This window comes from Leopardus geoffroyi, chromosome B3, assembly GCF_018350155.1.
Source record: "Leopardus geoffroyi isolate Oge1 chromosome B3, O.geoffroyi_Oge1_pat1.0, whole genome shotgun sequence".
In the NCBI taxonomy this organism is placed as follows: domain Eukaryota; kingdom Metazoa; phylum Chordata; class Mammalia; order Carnivora; family Felidae; genus Leopardus; species Leopardus geoffroyi.
In genome coordinates this window covers 76,759,653-76,777,094 of record NC_059337.1, presented here as the reverse complement: position 1 = coordinate 76,777,094, position 17,442 = coordinate 76,759,653, and the positions used below count along the sequence as shown (strand labels likewise).

The 17,442-nt window shown below is 32.2% G+C and overlaps 1 protein-coding gene across 5 annotated transcripts in view; it reads left to right on the top strand.

The window, feature by feature from the left end:
* NOVA1 (NOVA alternative splicing regulator 1) overlaps nucleotides 1-17,442 on the top strand; it is a 150,716-nt gene that overhangs the window by 46,114 nt on the left and 87,160 nt on the right. The window contains exon 2 of one of the 5 annotated variants that reach the window (XM_045450585.1): nucleotides 3,808-3,909. The exons of the other annotated variants lie outside the window; for them this stretch is intronic. The gene's annotated coding sequence lies outside the window, so the exon portion shown is untranslated. The remainder of the gene's footprint in view (nucleotides 1-3,807; nucleotides 3,910-17,442) is intronic. 5 annotated transcript variants of the gene reach the window in all.

Here is a 17,442-nt window from a genome sequence, read left to right as displayed (position 1 = left end):
ATGTGACTGTGGTCTGTCTCAAAATATTGTACTGCGCTCAGCTGTCTGGTGATGTGAGATGATAAAATGCTTATGTGAATGAGATGAAATAAGGTTAATGACAGGCATTGTTTTGTAGCATTAGGCTAGTATGAATCTTCTGAGGATACGTTAGAAGGAGGATCATCTGCTTCTAAACAGCATTGACCACAGGTAACTGAAACTGCAGAAAGCCAAAGTGTGGATAAGGTGATTTCCATTCTTGCTGGCTATGATCAGTTCAACCACAGCAACTAGTATGATCCTTACAAAAGATTAAACAAGTGATATTACTCCGCCAGTCAAAATATTGCAGTGATTTTCTCTAAGAGTTTTTTTAAAAAAGTCCAAAGTCCTTATTATGGTCTGCAAGTTTCTGTGTGATCTGACACCAGGTTAAAATTTTGATCACTTGCTCCTGTCACAGGACTTTGCTCTTATTGTTCTTTGTGTGTAGCGTTCTTACCCCAGATAGGCTGTGGACTCCTGTCATTTCATTCTTTGTTCATATACTGCTGCTTCCTTAGGTTTTCTCTGACTACTTTGTTAAAATAGTATATTTGTTAGTTTGTTCCTATAACTTGCTTTCCTTTTGTTTTATACCTGAGTCATTTCCATACATTTTATTATAATTTAATAGTTTATTATCCGTCTCTCTCATTAGCATGAAATCTTTGAAAGGTCATTGGCTCCTTTGTTCAGTGCTTTACCTAGTGTCTTAAATGGAACCTGACTCATAGGAAACTCAATTTTTTTTGTTGAGTGAATAAATGAAGGAGTGCTAGTATCTATACTCAAACTTTAGAAATAGCTTTGGCTTATCTCACAATTTTTAGTCTTCTAGTGTTTTTACATAGTAGTATACTTTTGTTTTTTATAGATTTTTTAAAATCCTAATTATATATTCCCAGTGTTCTCATCCCAGTTGAACCATCCACACCTCTAGTTGGTCTTCCATGCTGCTGCTAGAGTGATTTTTGTTAAATGCTTCTCAAGTTGCCACCCTTTGGAATAAAATATTTTAAAATTCCTGAGCCTAATTGGACCTGTGGCTGTTGTCCTTCTCACTGACCTGTGCAGGTACTCTATGTTCTACTAATATCCTTTTCATTGCAGTATTCTGAATGCTTTCATATGCTTCTCTCTTACTCCTATACCTTTATGTAAAGGCTTTCCCCTTTTTATCTTACTGCTATATATTTTATTAGTGTGTGAATACATAAAACGTAACTCCTATCATGAGAAGGCTCTGGAAAAAGTTCTTTACATTTGAAGTGGTTGGGAGCCAAGTGTGTGTGTGTGTGTGTGTGTGTGTGTGTGTGTGTGTGTATGTATATATATATATATATATATATATATATATATATATATATATATATAAGCAAACCTTTCATTTTCTTCACTGGGTACCTTTAATACATGGTGAGAGTTCATTTGTCATTTTTGATGAGTATTTAAAAAGTTGCTACAGTCTTGAAGAGCACCATAAACACTCTTTTGTAATGTTCTTTGTAATGTGGAATTTATTTCAAAGGTATGGCTAATCTACAGATGTTGTAACTCACAGATTCTTTTTAAAGGCTGTGCATGTATGAATGTATATTGAATCATTACCTTCACAAGACAAACTGAAAGGAATAGGGAAAATAATTTACGAAATTAAGAGTATTGCTTGTAGTATAACCTTTCAGAAAATATGGTCCCTTGATCAGTTCTTCAAATTTAGATTTTTTTGTTTGTATATTATTATGTGTGTGAATTAAAGGAGGGACTGATAAAGGAAATGAAATTATTTTATATAGACAATTGAAGCTCTAAATATTTTCCATATCTGAGCCTGTTCAAAATAAGTACAGTGTCATAGAAGGGATCAGTGTGGCCTTTTGGGAAATGTAGACTATAGGAGTACATAGCAGTGTCTCAAAACTTGTATTTAGCAATTTTGCATCTAAAATAGTATAGAAATGTATAGTTTGCGATGTTGGTCTCTTTCAGAAGATACAGCTAAATAGAAGTAGAAGACTTAGCTAAATAAAACTGATAAGTTATGTAGCAATAAACAAAGATGAGACCCTGTAAGGAAGTTCTGGTTGTTTGATATAGCTTTTTTGAACAATTATTGCTATTACTGATAATTTTAGGTCAGGTATTGTACCATGTGTTTATGTGAATTATTTCATTTGGTTGTTGGAACATCTCTGTGTCTGTTTTTCAGTAAAAAAAAAAAAAAAAAAAAGGAACAGCTGTTCAGAGTTAGACATTTAATTTAAGTGATTACTTCCACCTACTCAATTGGGTATCTTCAAACCACTTATCAGTAGTTCCTTAAATTTTGGAGGGGAGTCACAGAACCTTTTGAGAACCTCACAAAAGCTTACGGCCTGTTCGCCCTAGACAAATGTGCTTGTGGTCCCCTATAATAGGTCTTTATTTTTAGCATGCAATTTTGCAGAATTTCTAGGTTACCTAAGTCACATACATGGACCCCACAATGGAATCTCTGATCTGTGTCTTCTTTTAATAAAGAAACTGATAAACTCTGTATTTTTTTTCTTCCTCTACTACCTCTTATCACTTTAGGAAGGTAATATTTGTTTGCACTATGCCTTATTCTAGAAAGAATTTGAAGATGCTGAAAGGAAATTATCAACTATCTCTAATTGTACTAGGTATATACCAAAATAAATACATAAATGCTGTTATGGCAAGTGAGATTCAGAAGTTTGATGGATGAGACACTTTTTAATGGTCTCATGTGTTGGACTTTGCTTCAGAGCACCCTCATTCTGTTTCATGACTGTATGTGCGTATTTTGAAGTAATGTGAACTGTTACTTCTTCAGGGTAAACAGAGTAGCTCTGCCTAGAGATAAGAAATTAGAAAGGTAGTGCCTTCCAGCCTCATGATTGATTCAGTGATATTTCTCAGAGAATAATCTTTTCTTGATCTTGTAAGTCCATCAAATATAAATTACATAGAAAGGGTGTTGTGGTAAAAGTAGGATGGTAATAGTTTTCCTTATTAATGAACTAAAGTTATTGTACACTTAGTTAACTCATTGATATGTGGGCTAAAGATGAAGACTGTATTTATTTATAACTCTTTGAGACTTTGGAGAAGAAAAGTTGTTATTTTACATGAGATCACTTTTAAAGGTCCATTATATGAAAAACAATTTAACCATTGCTAATTGTTGAGGACTAGTTATTTCATAACATTGGTTTTTAAATATAAAGTAATTTAGAATTTCAGAATGGGTTTCCTTACTTTTAAATATATTTTCATGTCACTGATGCTTCAATTCTGATATCTCACCTCCTTTGTTTTTCCCCCTTGAATTGTCATCTAAAGTAAAAGCATTAAATTAGCTAAACATAATGAAGTATCTTACTGTATATATTTGCTTGGTTTTAGGTAAATTACTATAAAAGTAATGTTATAAAACTGTATACAGTGTTTGGGTTTAATTTTTCTACGTATGTGTTTTAACATTGACTTACAGTTATGTTGTATGAATAATTGTATTTCTACTTTTTCCTTCAATCATTCTTAACATCGAATTTTTAAATGAACGGTAGCCCATCTGTGTAGGGCTCTTGTGACTGAATGATGTATTTTGTTTTGCTGTGGCACAGTTTTTAGACAGCCACTTTTGTTGTTAAATATTTTCATTTTCTATAGTACTTTTCATCCCTGTATATATGTACAGGAGTCACTTCACCCACCACCGAATTGCAGCCACTTCTGAGGTGGAACGCAGCAACTGTTTAACAGCGCACTTTCCCCTAGGTGCTGACAGCTGCAGAAGAAATTGTACATGGTCCTGTACAGAAGGTATTTCTCCACTGTGCCATCTGCAGAGTGAAACTGACTAGGAGTACTACATAGACTGTAAGTTTCTTGTGTACCCGTCCTAGACTGGAAAACCCAATAAGAGAGAATAACAAATAACTGGGAAGCATCATTTAAAAATGTATTGAGGTCAGTTAAACTTAGTGCTGCTCTCCCTGGCTCTAAATTTTATTTTAACGTCATCTAATTTGTGATTGGTACTGAATTGAATAACAAACAAATAGATGCACTCCTTGGCAATTATTTTATTCTAAAAGCATATGAAACTAAAGTGCTTTCATAAATACTTCACTTTAATGAAGCTTAAAAGAATCAATTTGTTTTTAAATATTTTCAAATAACCAAACCAATATTTTATAAGATCTTAGAACTGTATTCTTAAAGTAGCAAATCAACTTAAAATTCAACAGGAACATCCTAATTAGCTTTCCTTATAGTGTTTTATGTTTTAGTTGTAATACTTTCATTCTTGTGGTGAAAGCTTTGCAACAAAGCCAGTTTATAATGAACCTAGTTTTGATTTTTTGTTTTAGAAGCTTTGAGTTTGATTTTTTTTTTTTTTTTTTTTTTTTTTTAGTGTATTGAAACAAAGCTTGGGAGAGAAGAAACAGTAAATATTTGAAATTTCACTTAATGTATTTTTAGTCTTTCTCTTCCACTTCATTATTTAATGATTTTCTTTTTCCTTTTGTAAAAGCTGTTTACCAGAGTGCTATCTTTAATAATAGTTTGGTATGTTTATGCCTTATAGGACAGGAAAATAACATTAGAAGCTCCTGTGTCTATTGTTAAACAATATGATATGGATTGTTATATTTCGTTGTTTTGCAAAATTTCTAGTCAATAATATGACTTACTATCTATTTTTGTGTGTGTGTGCATCTGTAGACATTTCTCTGGTAAGAAATTAGGATCTCTTAGTCTTCACAGAGTCTTAATTTTATGAAATATAGTGTCATTTGTTTTAGGTAACTTTAACTTACATCATAATTTAAATGATGTTTGTGTACATCTCTATGCCTATAGATTCTCAATGAAAGCAGATAAAAGCCTCTCTGGGCCACAGTTTACTTACTTGTAAAATGAGGTGGGTGGAAGAAATTATTTCTACAGACCCTTTATTTACCTGTTTTCTGTTTAACTCAGGGGTAGAATTCTATGTATATAGAATGTACCTTACATTGTGTAACCAAGATATTTTGGTGCAAGTGACTTTGTTCTAGTTAGAATATTATTTGTGTTAATTAAATGCCGAGTGATGGTATTTTAGAGTCAAAAGAGGAGGTCTGATTTCCTACAAAGATTTTTAACTGTCTCTAATTGTTAGTGGAATTACCTCGCTGTTTTGAAATAAACTTTTTTGAGAATAAATAAAATTCTCAACAACCTGTTCATCATAGAGGCATCTGGTAAATTTTTAAAAACTAAGCTTTACATTCACAGTGGAATGCAGTTAAATTATTACCAAAAACTAACTTTTTAATGAGATTTTCCCTCTTACTTAGACTTAATACTTCTTTCAGCAGTCAAAGCACTAAAGAAGTAAACATTAATATTTTAAAGAATATAGTTTAGACATAATATAATGTACTTATATATCTTTAGCAAGAAGGTATTTTATCAGTATATGTAATATTTGATTGGCTAGAATTGGTTCTTTTGAATTTTCTACAAACAGTGTAATTGTAAGTATTGCTTCATCTCATTTATCTTAATAACTGAAGTTAATATATTTGACAGAATAGACCATATGCTTTATATACTGTTTTGGTGAAAAGTGCAAACTATACCTGTTGTGCATATCTGAGTATATAATTTTCAATTATACAGAGTTGTTATATATTAGACCTTCTGTGGATGATGTAAGTTTAGCAACTTAATAGATTCAGTTTTTAACCAAATGAATTTTATACTTTAAAATACTTCAACGTATGTTATTTGGAAAAGGGAATTAGATGGAAACTTTCATTTTTATTGAATATACTTATGTATTCTATGAATTTTATGAACATGTACTACTTGTATAATCAAAAATAAAGGAAAATATTGGTATTTCAGTTAAAGTGTATATTTGGAGCATTTATTTAGTTTATTTAGAAATCACCTTCATTGCGTAAAGTATCTTATAGATACTTATTATCTCTGTTTGAATGTTTGTTTCTCAAAGGGAGGGGTTTTCATATTATTCTGCAGGACCAGCATTGTGGTTGGGCTTATTATATAATTTATATTCATATAATAGTTTTTGAATTCAGAAATAAATACTAGATCAAGATTAACTAAATCTTAAAGAAACCTGTTTTTTTTCCATCTTCCCCCATTATAATCTTCTGTTTGAAATAGAAAAATGATAGAAGTATATAGATAAAATGAATTTTTAATACTTAATAATATGTACTTAGACTTATGGCAATAATGTTCTCTGACAACATATAGCTTTCAGTTGGAAGCTTTAAAAAGAAATACAGCACCAGCTGAAGAAATAGTGAAATTGATGAGAAAATAAAATGCAAGGAAATGTACTTTTGGTGTAGATTTTACTTAATTTAAACTAATTTTAAAGAACATTTTCATATAGAGTTTCAATCCATATTTTAAAATTCTCATATGCTCTCCTCAGTTTTACAAAATAACATCCTCTGTCTTTTCAATTAAAGGCATATTTTTATATTCATCCCAGATGTCTAAAAAACTATTTGTCTCATCAAATTTGTCTGAGCAGAATCTTGTCATGTAATAGGAAAATGAAACACTTTCAGATGTTTCATTGTGAATAATGGGGAAATGATTTTGTAATTTCACATTAGATGGACAATTCTTTTCATACTAAATGGTTAATATTTGAGTTTATTTAATAAACTTTGGTATTCAGACATTATCTTCTGTCATCCGAAATACAATTTATATACTTTGGACAATATTTGCAGTTTGAATTTATATAGAAACAAATGTGAGGAATTTTTTTTCAAAGAACCTCACCCCAGTTATATGAAGTTAAAATACTCATATAATTATCTCAGTCTTTGATATTCATGTGTTATGTATCAATTAAGTCCGGCCACTTTTTATGAATTTTGCAGATATTTCTCATGTGCATTTAATTAGTTGAAAAATTTAAAAGTCTAAATTTGTATAAAGAACTATGCCACAAATCTCTTTAATAGTAAGTTAACATACCTTTATTACCTAAAATTTGCTTAATCCCTGAAATTTCTATATGTCATAGGTAAAGTGTGTGTGTGTGTGTGTGTGTGTGTGTGTGTGTGTGTGTACGCATGTGATATACTTTCTGAAGCATGGCCTGGAATCCTGACTGCCACTTTGTAGCTATTTAAATAAAGTATAAATTGTTTAATAACTGTAAGTTTTTTTTTTTTAATCCGTTAATAGGAAATCATTACACCTACCTCACAGGGTTGTTGTGAGGAAAAACAGTAAAACATATGTGAAAGTGCTTTGCATATGCTGGATAGGCAGTATATAAAAAATGAGTGTTAGTAGAACTTCAGTGGACCTCATTTTTATCTTATGATAAAATCTATATTCTGTGCATGTGATCTGACTCCCTCTTTATGTCCTCAACCTCATTTCTTTCCTTGCAGACTGCATATATTGATTAATTGATGCCGAGTGCTTTGCAGTTCTTAGAATATGTCATGCCTTGTTTGGGTCTTTGTGTGCTTGCAACATTCTTTCCAACTACTCACACACCCCTTTTCCCCAGACCACTATCATCTGTGTAACTCAACCTCATTCTTCAGGTCTTCCTTTACAGATTTCTCCTTAACTAAGATGTTTCCTCCTCATCCTTCACCTCTTATACTCCTTTTAGATGACCCTTGTATATATATGGTCCTCTGGGCTTTGCTTGTTCCTATGCTAGCAGTTAGCTCATGTATTATTACTGCCTTTGTGCTTGTCTGTTTCCTCTGTAAACTCGTTGAGAGTGGAGTCTGCCTTTAACTTCTTTAACTCAGTACTTAAGAGTTTCTGCAACTCAGGAAACAGTGAGCATTTTATAAATAGATGTAAGTTCTCCCTAAACAAATTCATAACACATGATTCATACTCCTTAAAAAAATGTTTAATTCTGTATTTATAGGATAGATTTTAAGCTCCATAATAACCATATCAAAATTATGGCATTTTTATAATTGACTACTTTACTCACCATTTGTCATTCTTAATGGATTTATTAAGAGGTGAACTCACCAGGGTGCAAGTGGAAAGTTACTTTATTCTTTCCTGTCATGGCACCTGAAATCCCACCTTGAATATTTTCTTTTCTGCTTCTCGATACATGCTTTTCAAGTGTCTATCTCTTCTCTGCTCTTGTTCTTCTTCCTCTTGCTCTTTTCTTTCTCTTGTTCTTTTCATTCTCTCTTCAATACTTTCTTTGCTTACTCCCTGGCATTTGAAAATATACTAACTTTTCAGATAACTTTTTTTTTTTTAAAAAGAAGGCTATGAAATTAAAATTCCAAATTCTCATCCAATGTGAAAATTTTCGCTTATGTCAGCTTTGTTTAAAGAAGGCTTGGGGTGCCGGGGTCAGTTGGTTTAGCTTTTGACTCTTGACTTCTGCTTGGGTCATGATCTGACAGTCATGAGATGGAGACCTGCATTGGGCTCTGTGCCGACCATGGAGCCTGCTTGGAATTCTCTCTGCCTCTCTGTCTGCCCTTCCCCCATTCACGTTCTCTTTAGCGCACTCACTCTCTGTCAAAATAAATAAGCATTTAAAAGAATTTTTAAAGATTAAAAAGGAATAAAGAAGGCCTACAAACCTGAGTGGAGACATGTCAACTAGTGGACATTTGTATTAATTTCATTTTGCCTTAGTTTTTCTCCCAGCTTCTCATGCTGCTCCTGGTGGGTCTTCCAAAGTTTAATGTTAGAAATAGAGAATAACTAATTGGCAATAAAGGCATGTTGGAAATTTAACTTTTTTGCTTTCCTGGATTTATCAGACTCCCACTGTTGGGGGACACCCCAGTTGTAATTCCTTGATACAGTTGAGACTTCCTTTGTTGGTCTTCTTTTGACTACTATCCTTGGTTTCTGACTTTCTAGTCTATGTTGAACCTCTTTCTTCTGGGGTTATCTTGTTCCCTTTGCAGTCCTCTGTGTAGAATTCCTTTAAAAATGGCTCAATGCCAATTCCTTTCCCAGGAGTCCTTGGAAAATGTAATTCTTTACTTCAAACTCTGAAATTGGCTATTTCTAAGGTAGTAGCCCCAGACTAAGGGCATCTTAACCTCTTGCCTTTAGATGTTTTTAGGCCTAGGTCCAGTTCCTGTATCATTCGTTTAATGCCCTGTATCCTAAGGGACATAGGCCAAACTTTGAGTGGGTCGCTGTTCTATTTCTTCCTCAAACAATGTAAGCTCCTCTCCTCCAATATATACTTATATTTTTTATATGAGCGATGGATTAAACAATGCCTGAGCAATTTTTGGCCACATTTTTCCAAATGTTGCATAGATGAGCTGTTACCTTAGGTATAGTACTTAGAACCTTTTGTTGTCAGCTTTGGTTCCTATCTGAAACTGAGAAAACAAGAAAATGGCCATAATGGTCATCTTGCATTTCTAGAAATTTCTGTGAACATTCATCCATTTCTATATTTCTGTGCCTTGTGTTAGGTTATACTGTGAGTTTGTAATGTCCTTCCTACTTTTTCCTCCTGGTGGAATCCTTCCCAGTCTTTGATGACCAATTTAGGGGAAATCTCTGTTGGTGCCTGCAGTTAGAATAACTTCTGTCTACTGTGTTCTCACACATACTTTGTGTGAAGTGTTATTGTATTACTTATAAATTTGTCTGTCTGACTAGATTGAGAGCATTTTTTAGATAGCCACTGACTTATTGGTGAACCCCTTGCCACTTGGTCTCTATTATGTGTTCCATATATTATTTGGTAAATTAATCTCTTCTGAACACTGAGATTAAACTTTGTAAAATTATTGTTAATTAATTAATATTTATATTCTTATTTATTTCTGTCCATATTTCAAAAAATGTTTGAGGCGGTAAGAATTATATTTTATGCCTCTGATTTTTGTCTCCCAGTGTTATTGCTCTTTATCTGTTCTTAGGCACATTCATTCTTTCAGTTCTGGTTTTCATTCAGTTTTCTCCATTTCTCCCTGCATTCCTAATATTTCTTCCTTGTTTTGTTTTTCTTCCTTGTTTTATTCCAGTTTTCCAATTGACGGATTTAACTATAAGAAGTAAAGATAACCAGGTATTCCAAGCAGGTTCAGGCTGAAAGTTAAAAAAAAAAAAAAAAGTAAATATGACAGATCTCCAGACTAGTTGAATTTCAAGCAGTATAGATGCCAGAAATTGTAATTTATGTGATTATTTGTCTGCAGTCATATTGCTTATACCAATAGATTTTTGTGTGTTTTCATTAGAAGGAACACTATAAAAGATGGCCAAGTGATTGATTTTCAATTTTAGATATCAAGAAACACTGTTTATTTCTATTCATTACCCCACTTTCTAATCACTACAGTTACTCAAACATCTATTTACCTTACAAAATTAGTAAAATTAATGATTGAATTTTTTACTTAGTTTAAGGTGAATATTACTCTATGATGAAAGTTTGATATTAGGAAGAATAAAATTCCATTTTTCTAAGTTTTTGTGAACATATTGACAAAGCTAAAATCCAGGAGAGTTTTTAGGAAACATCTCTTATGGACCAGTTATCAAATAGGAAAATTAATGCTAAAACATATAGTTTTTCTAACTATACCATCTGAAATGTACTTCTTTTTTAAATATTCATTATTCTGTTTTCTTTTCCTTTTAATGGCTATTTCTGTTTTTCAGGTGTGGTTTTGTATAGAACTTTAAGAAACCCTCTTTTGGTGGGTCAAGTAAAATGTTAAAAAAGTAAATATTATAAACATTAAAATTCATCAAAACCTAGTTCTTTATTTTATATGTAAGCCTATGTAATGTCCCAGGCAAAATACCTTACTTATATTATAGATATACATGCACATAATAAGGAAATTGGCCGTTAATTGATATTCTTTTTTATGCTTGTTTCTGAAATGCTAGCTCCACATTTTCCCTTTTGCTGCAGGCTATGACAGATTCAGCATGTCTGAAACCAAAGTAGATATTTAGTTCTCTATTCTCATTCTGCCTTCCAACTCAATCATTCTTGCTTATGACTTCAGTATATACCTTGTGACCGAGAGTCACAATAATACCATTCTCTCCTCTCCTTTGACTTGAATGTCATCCTATTTATTTTCACATCTTAATTATTTTGCTTTTGAGATGTATCTTGAATCAGTAAGCTCCATTCTATATCCATTGATAAACTCTAACTCATTATTTTATCACTTGCCAAGATTCATGTACTAGCTTTGTCTTTCTGTTTATATTACATTTTTCTTGAGGATGGGAACCACATTATATTCACCTTGGTACTTTCCATGGAGAATAGTCTCAGTAAATCCTTTCTAAGCTTACTCAGCTAATTGTGAAGTTGATTCTTTGTATTGAAGCCTTAAAAATATTGAATGGGTTGCTAAAACACAGACCAGTGCCACAGTTAAAATGAATCACGCATTATTCCAACTTGATGATACTCCTATTAGTGTTAACACTACCAAAAAAGTGCTTTAAGTGAATCCTGAATAATCTCTTAAGAACCCTTGGCTTCGTACTAATTATATTAAAACAGATTTTCTTGCCAATATGCTAGTATATATGCTGGTGTGTAGGCTCTTGCTATAACTATCCCATTAAAAAAATACATATAGTTATATGCCATCTTGAAAATGTAGCAGAAGTCTTGGTTACTTCTCTTTTTATATTAGTCCCTTTCTAGATCTTTCAGAGATAAATAATACAAATGGGAAGCGAGCTTCTTTGGAAATCTTGGAAAAGTCTTCACCCCAACTACCAGTCCCACTGTGGACCTCGATTTATCCTAGTAAGGGGTTACAGTGGCCTCCTAAGAGGAGTAACTTTACTACAGCCTATTTTAGTGCTTCCTGTGCTAGAACTTACAGAAAACTTATTTTCCCTTTTGCCTCTTTTCATTGTAATCTTTGAAAATAATCACTGGTTTCTGGTAATTTACATTATGAAGCTGCTCTCATTTCAGACTTGATAAAATATGAATATGTGCTTTTCTGATCTTTTAGAGTGTTTTGTAAAATTATTTGAATGAGTGTTAGTATTATACAGAAATAAGATGACCTTTTAAATGTTTTTGAAAAATATTATTTTCAGTTTATAATTTTATTTTGATCAGTATGGTCTGATATTTTCTTTATTCCTCTCCTGTTTCTTTTAATATGTACTTAGTATGTATACATCTTTATCCAGATCTTTCATTATACACATACAAATGTGTACATAAGAACTTTTAATTTTGTAGTCATCTTTTTATATTCTCATATCTCAGTTATTTCTTTGAAATGGTAAGTTTTCAAATCAGTTTAAATTTGTTTTTGCTATATAAAAATATATTTTGAAACCTGTATAGGTTTTTTTTATCTATTTTCCAGATTTATATAAACTTAACCATACATTGCTTTTGTACCCTATACATTATATGATATTTATGCTTTACATGTCACTTAGTACATTAAATATAATTAACATTCTTTTGTATAATATTTAATTATTTTTACTATTCCATTTATTCAATAAATTTTTAGTGATACAATGTTCTATGCACTGTCTTACATGGTGGGAATGCAGAAAGTCTTGGCTCTTATGGAGCTTTTATTCTTGTTGGTGAAGAGGGAGAGAAACATATAACACTAAATAAATACGCATAATTTTTTATTTGATTATTTAAATGTTTATTTATTTTAGATAGAGACAGAGAGACAGAGCACGAGTAGGGGGGAGGGGCAGAGAGAGAGGGAGATGCAGAATCCGAAGCAGGCTCCAGGCTCTGAGGTGTCAGCACATACCCTGACATGGGGCTGGAACTCATGAACCATGAGATCGTGACCTGAGCCAAAGTCCGATGTTTGACTGAGCCACCCAGGTGCCTCTAAAAACACGTAATTTTAGATACGCATAATTACCATGAAGGAAAGGGGTACTTGGGTGGCTCATTCAGTTAAGCATCTAACTCTTGGTTTGGCCTCAGGTCATGATTTCATGGTTTATGAGTTCAAGCCCCGCATCTGGCTCTGTGTTGACAGCGTGAAGCCTGCTTGGGATTCTCTCTCTTTCTCTCTGCCCTTCCCCTGCTCACATGCACTCTCTCTCTCTCTCTCTAAATAAATAAATAAATAGATGAATAAATAAACCAACAAACTTAAAAAAATATTATGAAGGAAATAAATGCATGTGATAAAAAAAATATTGAGGAGGAGTATACTTTAGCTAGGATATCAAAAGGAAACCTCAAAGACAGGACATTTGAGTTGAGCTCTAAATGATTAGGAGGAAGAAAATCACATTCCGGTTGTCAGGAATAGCAAGGACAAAGTTTTTGGATATGAATGAGTTTGGCATGTTGAAAAACAGAAAGAAATGTTGTGTGTTGAACATTGTTAGAAGAGAGAGTGTGGCAGGAGGTGAGGTCTTTGAAATAATGCAGGCCAGATCAAATGGGTCATAGTAAGAAGTTGCAATTACAGTATAGTTACAATGTGAAGACATTGGGTATTTGAGTTTTATGATGATTAGCACTGAGGACATTACTCTTGCTGTGTGGAAGATAAACAGGGAAAAGGAGTGAGGGTCTACGAGAGGTAATTATTAGGAAGTTCTTGCAGTAGTTCAAGAAGTTATGGTGTCTAGGATTAGAGTTTTTGGCAGTAGAAATAATGAGAGGTGATTTATTTTAGAGGAGCACTGATAGAATTTGTGAATGGATTAGAAAGGGTATTGTCAACAGTATCAGACATAAGTAAACATGAAGTAGTTCTTGAAAATATCATTCAATGGACTTGGACTTTTCTGTGGTAAAATGTACCATAATTTATTTAAATTACACTCTATTTTTATTTTTTCCTTAGTATAAATAACATTAATCTTTCATCATTTTCTTACCTCACTGTCATTGTATATAAATAATGATTAGTGATGGCTTGCCAATTCGAATGGTAGAAAATTATAACTTTCTTACTCACTAGACTAAAATTTTAATGTGTATATTGACAGGTTGGTAGTTTTTCAATTGTGAATTATTTCTGGCCTTGTTTATTTTGAGATGTTATTTTCCTTATTGATTTGAAAGGCCACATTAGTTATAGAGAGCTAAACATCCCCAAATTATTTGGTCTTGAGATTTTTTTTTTATTCTTATATTAGTCTCCTCCGTGCCCTTTATGTCCTAGACACTTCAGCTATTTCTAACCTCTTTCTTGCCTCATGGAATTGGCACTTGCGATTCTCCATTTTCTGGATCCCTCTTCAGCCAGTCTTCAATGGTGGACTGTATTTCAGCTCAAATATTACCTCCTTAGAAGAGCTGTTCCCATCTTCCTAACATAAGATTCCTTCTCATGCCTTTCACATCCTGTCGCGTTATTGCCTGTGTTCCCCCGACCCCTACCCGCACCCCGCCCCTGCCAGGCTTTTAAAGTCATCCTGGCACTTATCACAGTCTGGAGTTACTCATTGCTTACTTATTACTTGTTTTTTCCAATGAGAATGAAAGAACCATGAGGGTAGGTGTCTACTCTGAATTTGTTTACTCTTGGACCTCTCAGGCTAGAATATTGTTGGGCATTACCACACAATATATGTTATAGGGTGGGTAATATAGGAATATTAGCTGTTTGTGCCATATGCTTGTGTTTTTCCCCTTTTGTCAATTGCCTTCATTCTGATTCCTGTACTTTTTACATGAAGAATTTTCTGTTTTCATAGAATCAAATCCATGAAGTGTTTTTATATATTACCTTCTGATTACTTTTAGAAGGAAAAGAAAAACTTTCTCAACTGGAGATATTCCATTTTCCTGTATTCTAATTAAAATGTTTCTGAATATAAAGTTACTTATTTTCAAGAACTAGAGAAGTTATTGAAGGTAAAAATAGCTCTTATAAATATGTTTCTGTGCTTTCTTCTAATCTTATTGCACATTTATTTATAAAACAGAGATTATACTGTATATAGAGCTTTTCATCTTTTTTCACTTAATATTGTACCTTGTGCATTATTTAGATGATATATATTCTTCATTCTTCACAAGTGTAGTTCTTTTAAGGTCTTAAAAAGATTAAGGTTTGCAGAATATTCCATCTTAGGTATTTGTTATAATATATTTAGTCTCTTACTACATACTTGTTTCAGTCTTTTTTGCTATAAATAACAGTGCATAGTATTGTATTTAAGTTTTTGTGTTCACTAATGATTATTCTCTTATAAATTACAAAGCATAGAATAATGGATTTACTGAGTCATAGGAAACATGCAATATTATAAAATGTTTACAGATTCAGTGCGAAATTATACTTCAAAAGTTTTTTTTATATACTTCAGAAAGATTTAAGTAAGTTTACACTCCTAGTAGTAGTAGTAGTAGTAATGGTGGTGGTGGTGGTGGTGGTGTGTGTCTGTGTGTGTTTCTCATCAGATTTTCTGATTCCCAATAATTATGTGCATTTAAAATCTTGGCCCATTTCTCCCAATCTGCATCTCCCCCACCATCAAAAAATTATGTAAAACAATTATGGTGTTTTTCACCTACAAAATTAAGTATTTTTTATATAGTCAGCTCTATGATATTTTCCATTTTCCTTTCATGTCTGTGCTGAAAATAACTTTCTTCATTCTGAGGTTAAATATATGCTTACTTATGGTTTGATCTAGTTTTTTACTTTGCAGTTCTCTAATTTATGTAGAATTTATTTTAAGATATTTGAGAAGAAAAGTTCTCACTGTATTTTCTCTAGTAATCCAGTTATGCTAGATATATAATTTTTAAGTAATCACCATTTACTGTTTTCATGCTAAATTTTTATGTATTCCTGGGATTTGGGGAGAAGGGTTTTTTTTTCTGGGTTTTTGTTGTACTAACTTGATGTTATTCATTATTGTTTCATAGTATCTTTTTGTTTTGAGTTACCCACTATGGTAATAATTCCCTAATTTTATTATCCTTTATCTTAACAACTGTTCTAGTATATTATTCCATTTCTTTTTCCTAATGAATTTAGAATAATTTTGCCAAATATCCTTTCCAAATAAGGTATTCCTGTTTTTTATGTTAGTGAAATTATGTTAAAACTGTTTACTTGTTTGCATAAGATATTCTTAGAGGATTTCAGATATGAGCTGAGATTACTTTTTCTTTTCTGTCTCAGGAGAGCTTTTTCTATACAGATGTCCAACACATTTCATTTAAGATCATTCTTAGTTGTTTATTTAATTTAAAGTCATTCCTATTTCCTCCTTTAATGTTTTTTTTTAAATTTATGTATTGAACTGGTTTTTGTAGGTCTTTAGTGTGTTAGTTTTCTGTGGTCACTAGACAATTACCACAAATTTTGTGTCTTAAAACAGCACAAGATTTGTTCTCTTCAGTTATGGTTGCCAAAAGCCCAAAATTATTGGACTAAAGTAAAGTGTTGATAGGGCTGTTTCCTTTGGAGGCCATAAGGGAGAATCACTTTCCTTCCCTATTGTGGTTTCTGGAGGCTGCCTGTTTTCCTTGACTTATGACCCTTCCTTGAATCACTACAAAGTCTTGCTTCTGTCATCACATGTACTTCCTCCTTTGACCTTCTTGTCTCCCTCTTATAAGAACCCTTTTGATTACAGTCAGGGCCCATTTGTACAATCTAGAATAATCTCACCATCTGAAGATCTCTAATTGAATTACATCTGCAAGTTCCTTTTTCTGTATAAGAGAACGTTCACAGGTTCTAGGAATTAAGATATGGATATTTGAGAGGCCATTATTTAGCCTGTCACATATGGGAAAATTTTTAAATTTTGATACTATTTTAAATTTCTATTTTATTGAACTTTTACATTAAGTATGATTGCATTTACTTCATTTTCTAAACAGTCATGAAATCGTAAGTGATGGTAACTTTTTCTCTAGCTTATAGTAGTAACTTTATGCCTTTGATTCTATTTCTGTCTTATTGCTGCTTTCAATTTTTAATGCAAATGTCCAAGATATTTTCTTCTTAATTATTATATTTACTGTTAGTTTAGGATAGGTATTTTTTTAATTACAGAAAAGTAATTTGTTCATTGTTCATTATCTTCCTATTCCCTGCTTTTTTGACGTATTTGTGTTATAGTTATATACAACCAAATATTAACCCACACTTGCATTTCTGGATTAAACTGTATTTGACTATAGTATATCAGTTTTTCACAGTGCTGGATTAATTTACCAGTACTATATAAAAATTTTTTAAATGTTCATATTAATAAACGTGATTCATTTATGTGTGGTTGGCTTAATGTATGACATGCTTTTCCATTTGGAATATCAGGGTTATGCTAATTCATAAAATGAATTTACAGGTATATTTTTCTCTATAGACTGGAATAATTTTTATAGCATTAAATTGAAGTTTCAAGTTTGAAAATCATTTAGTTTGAAAGATC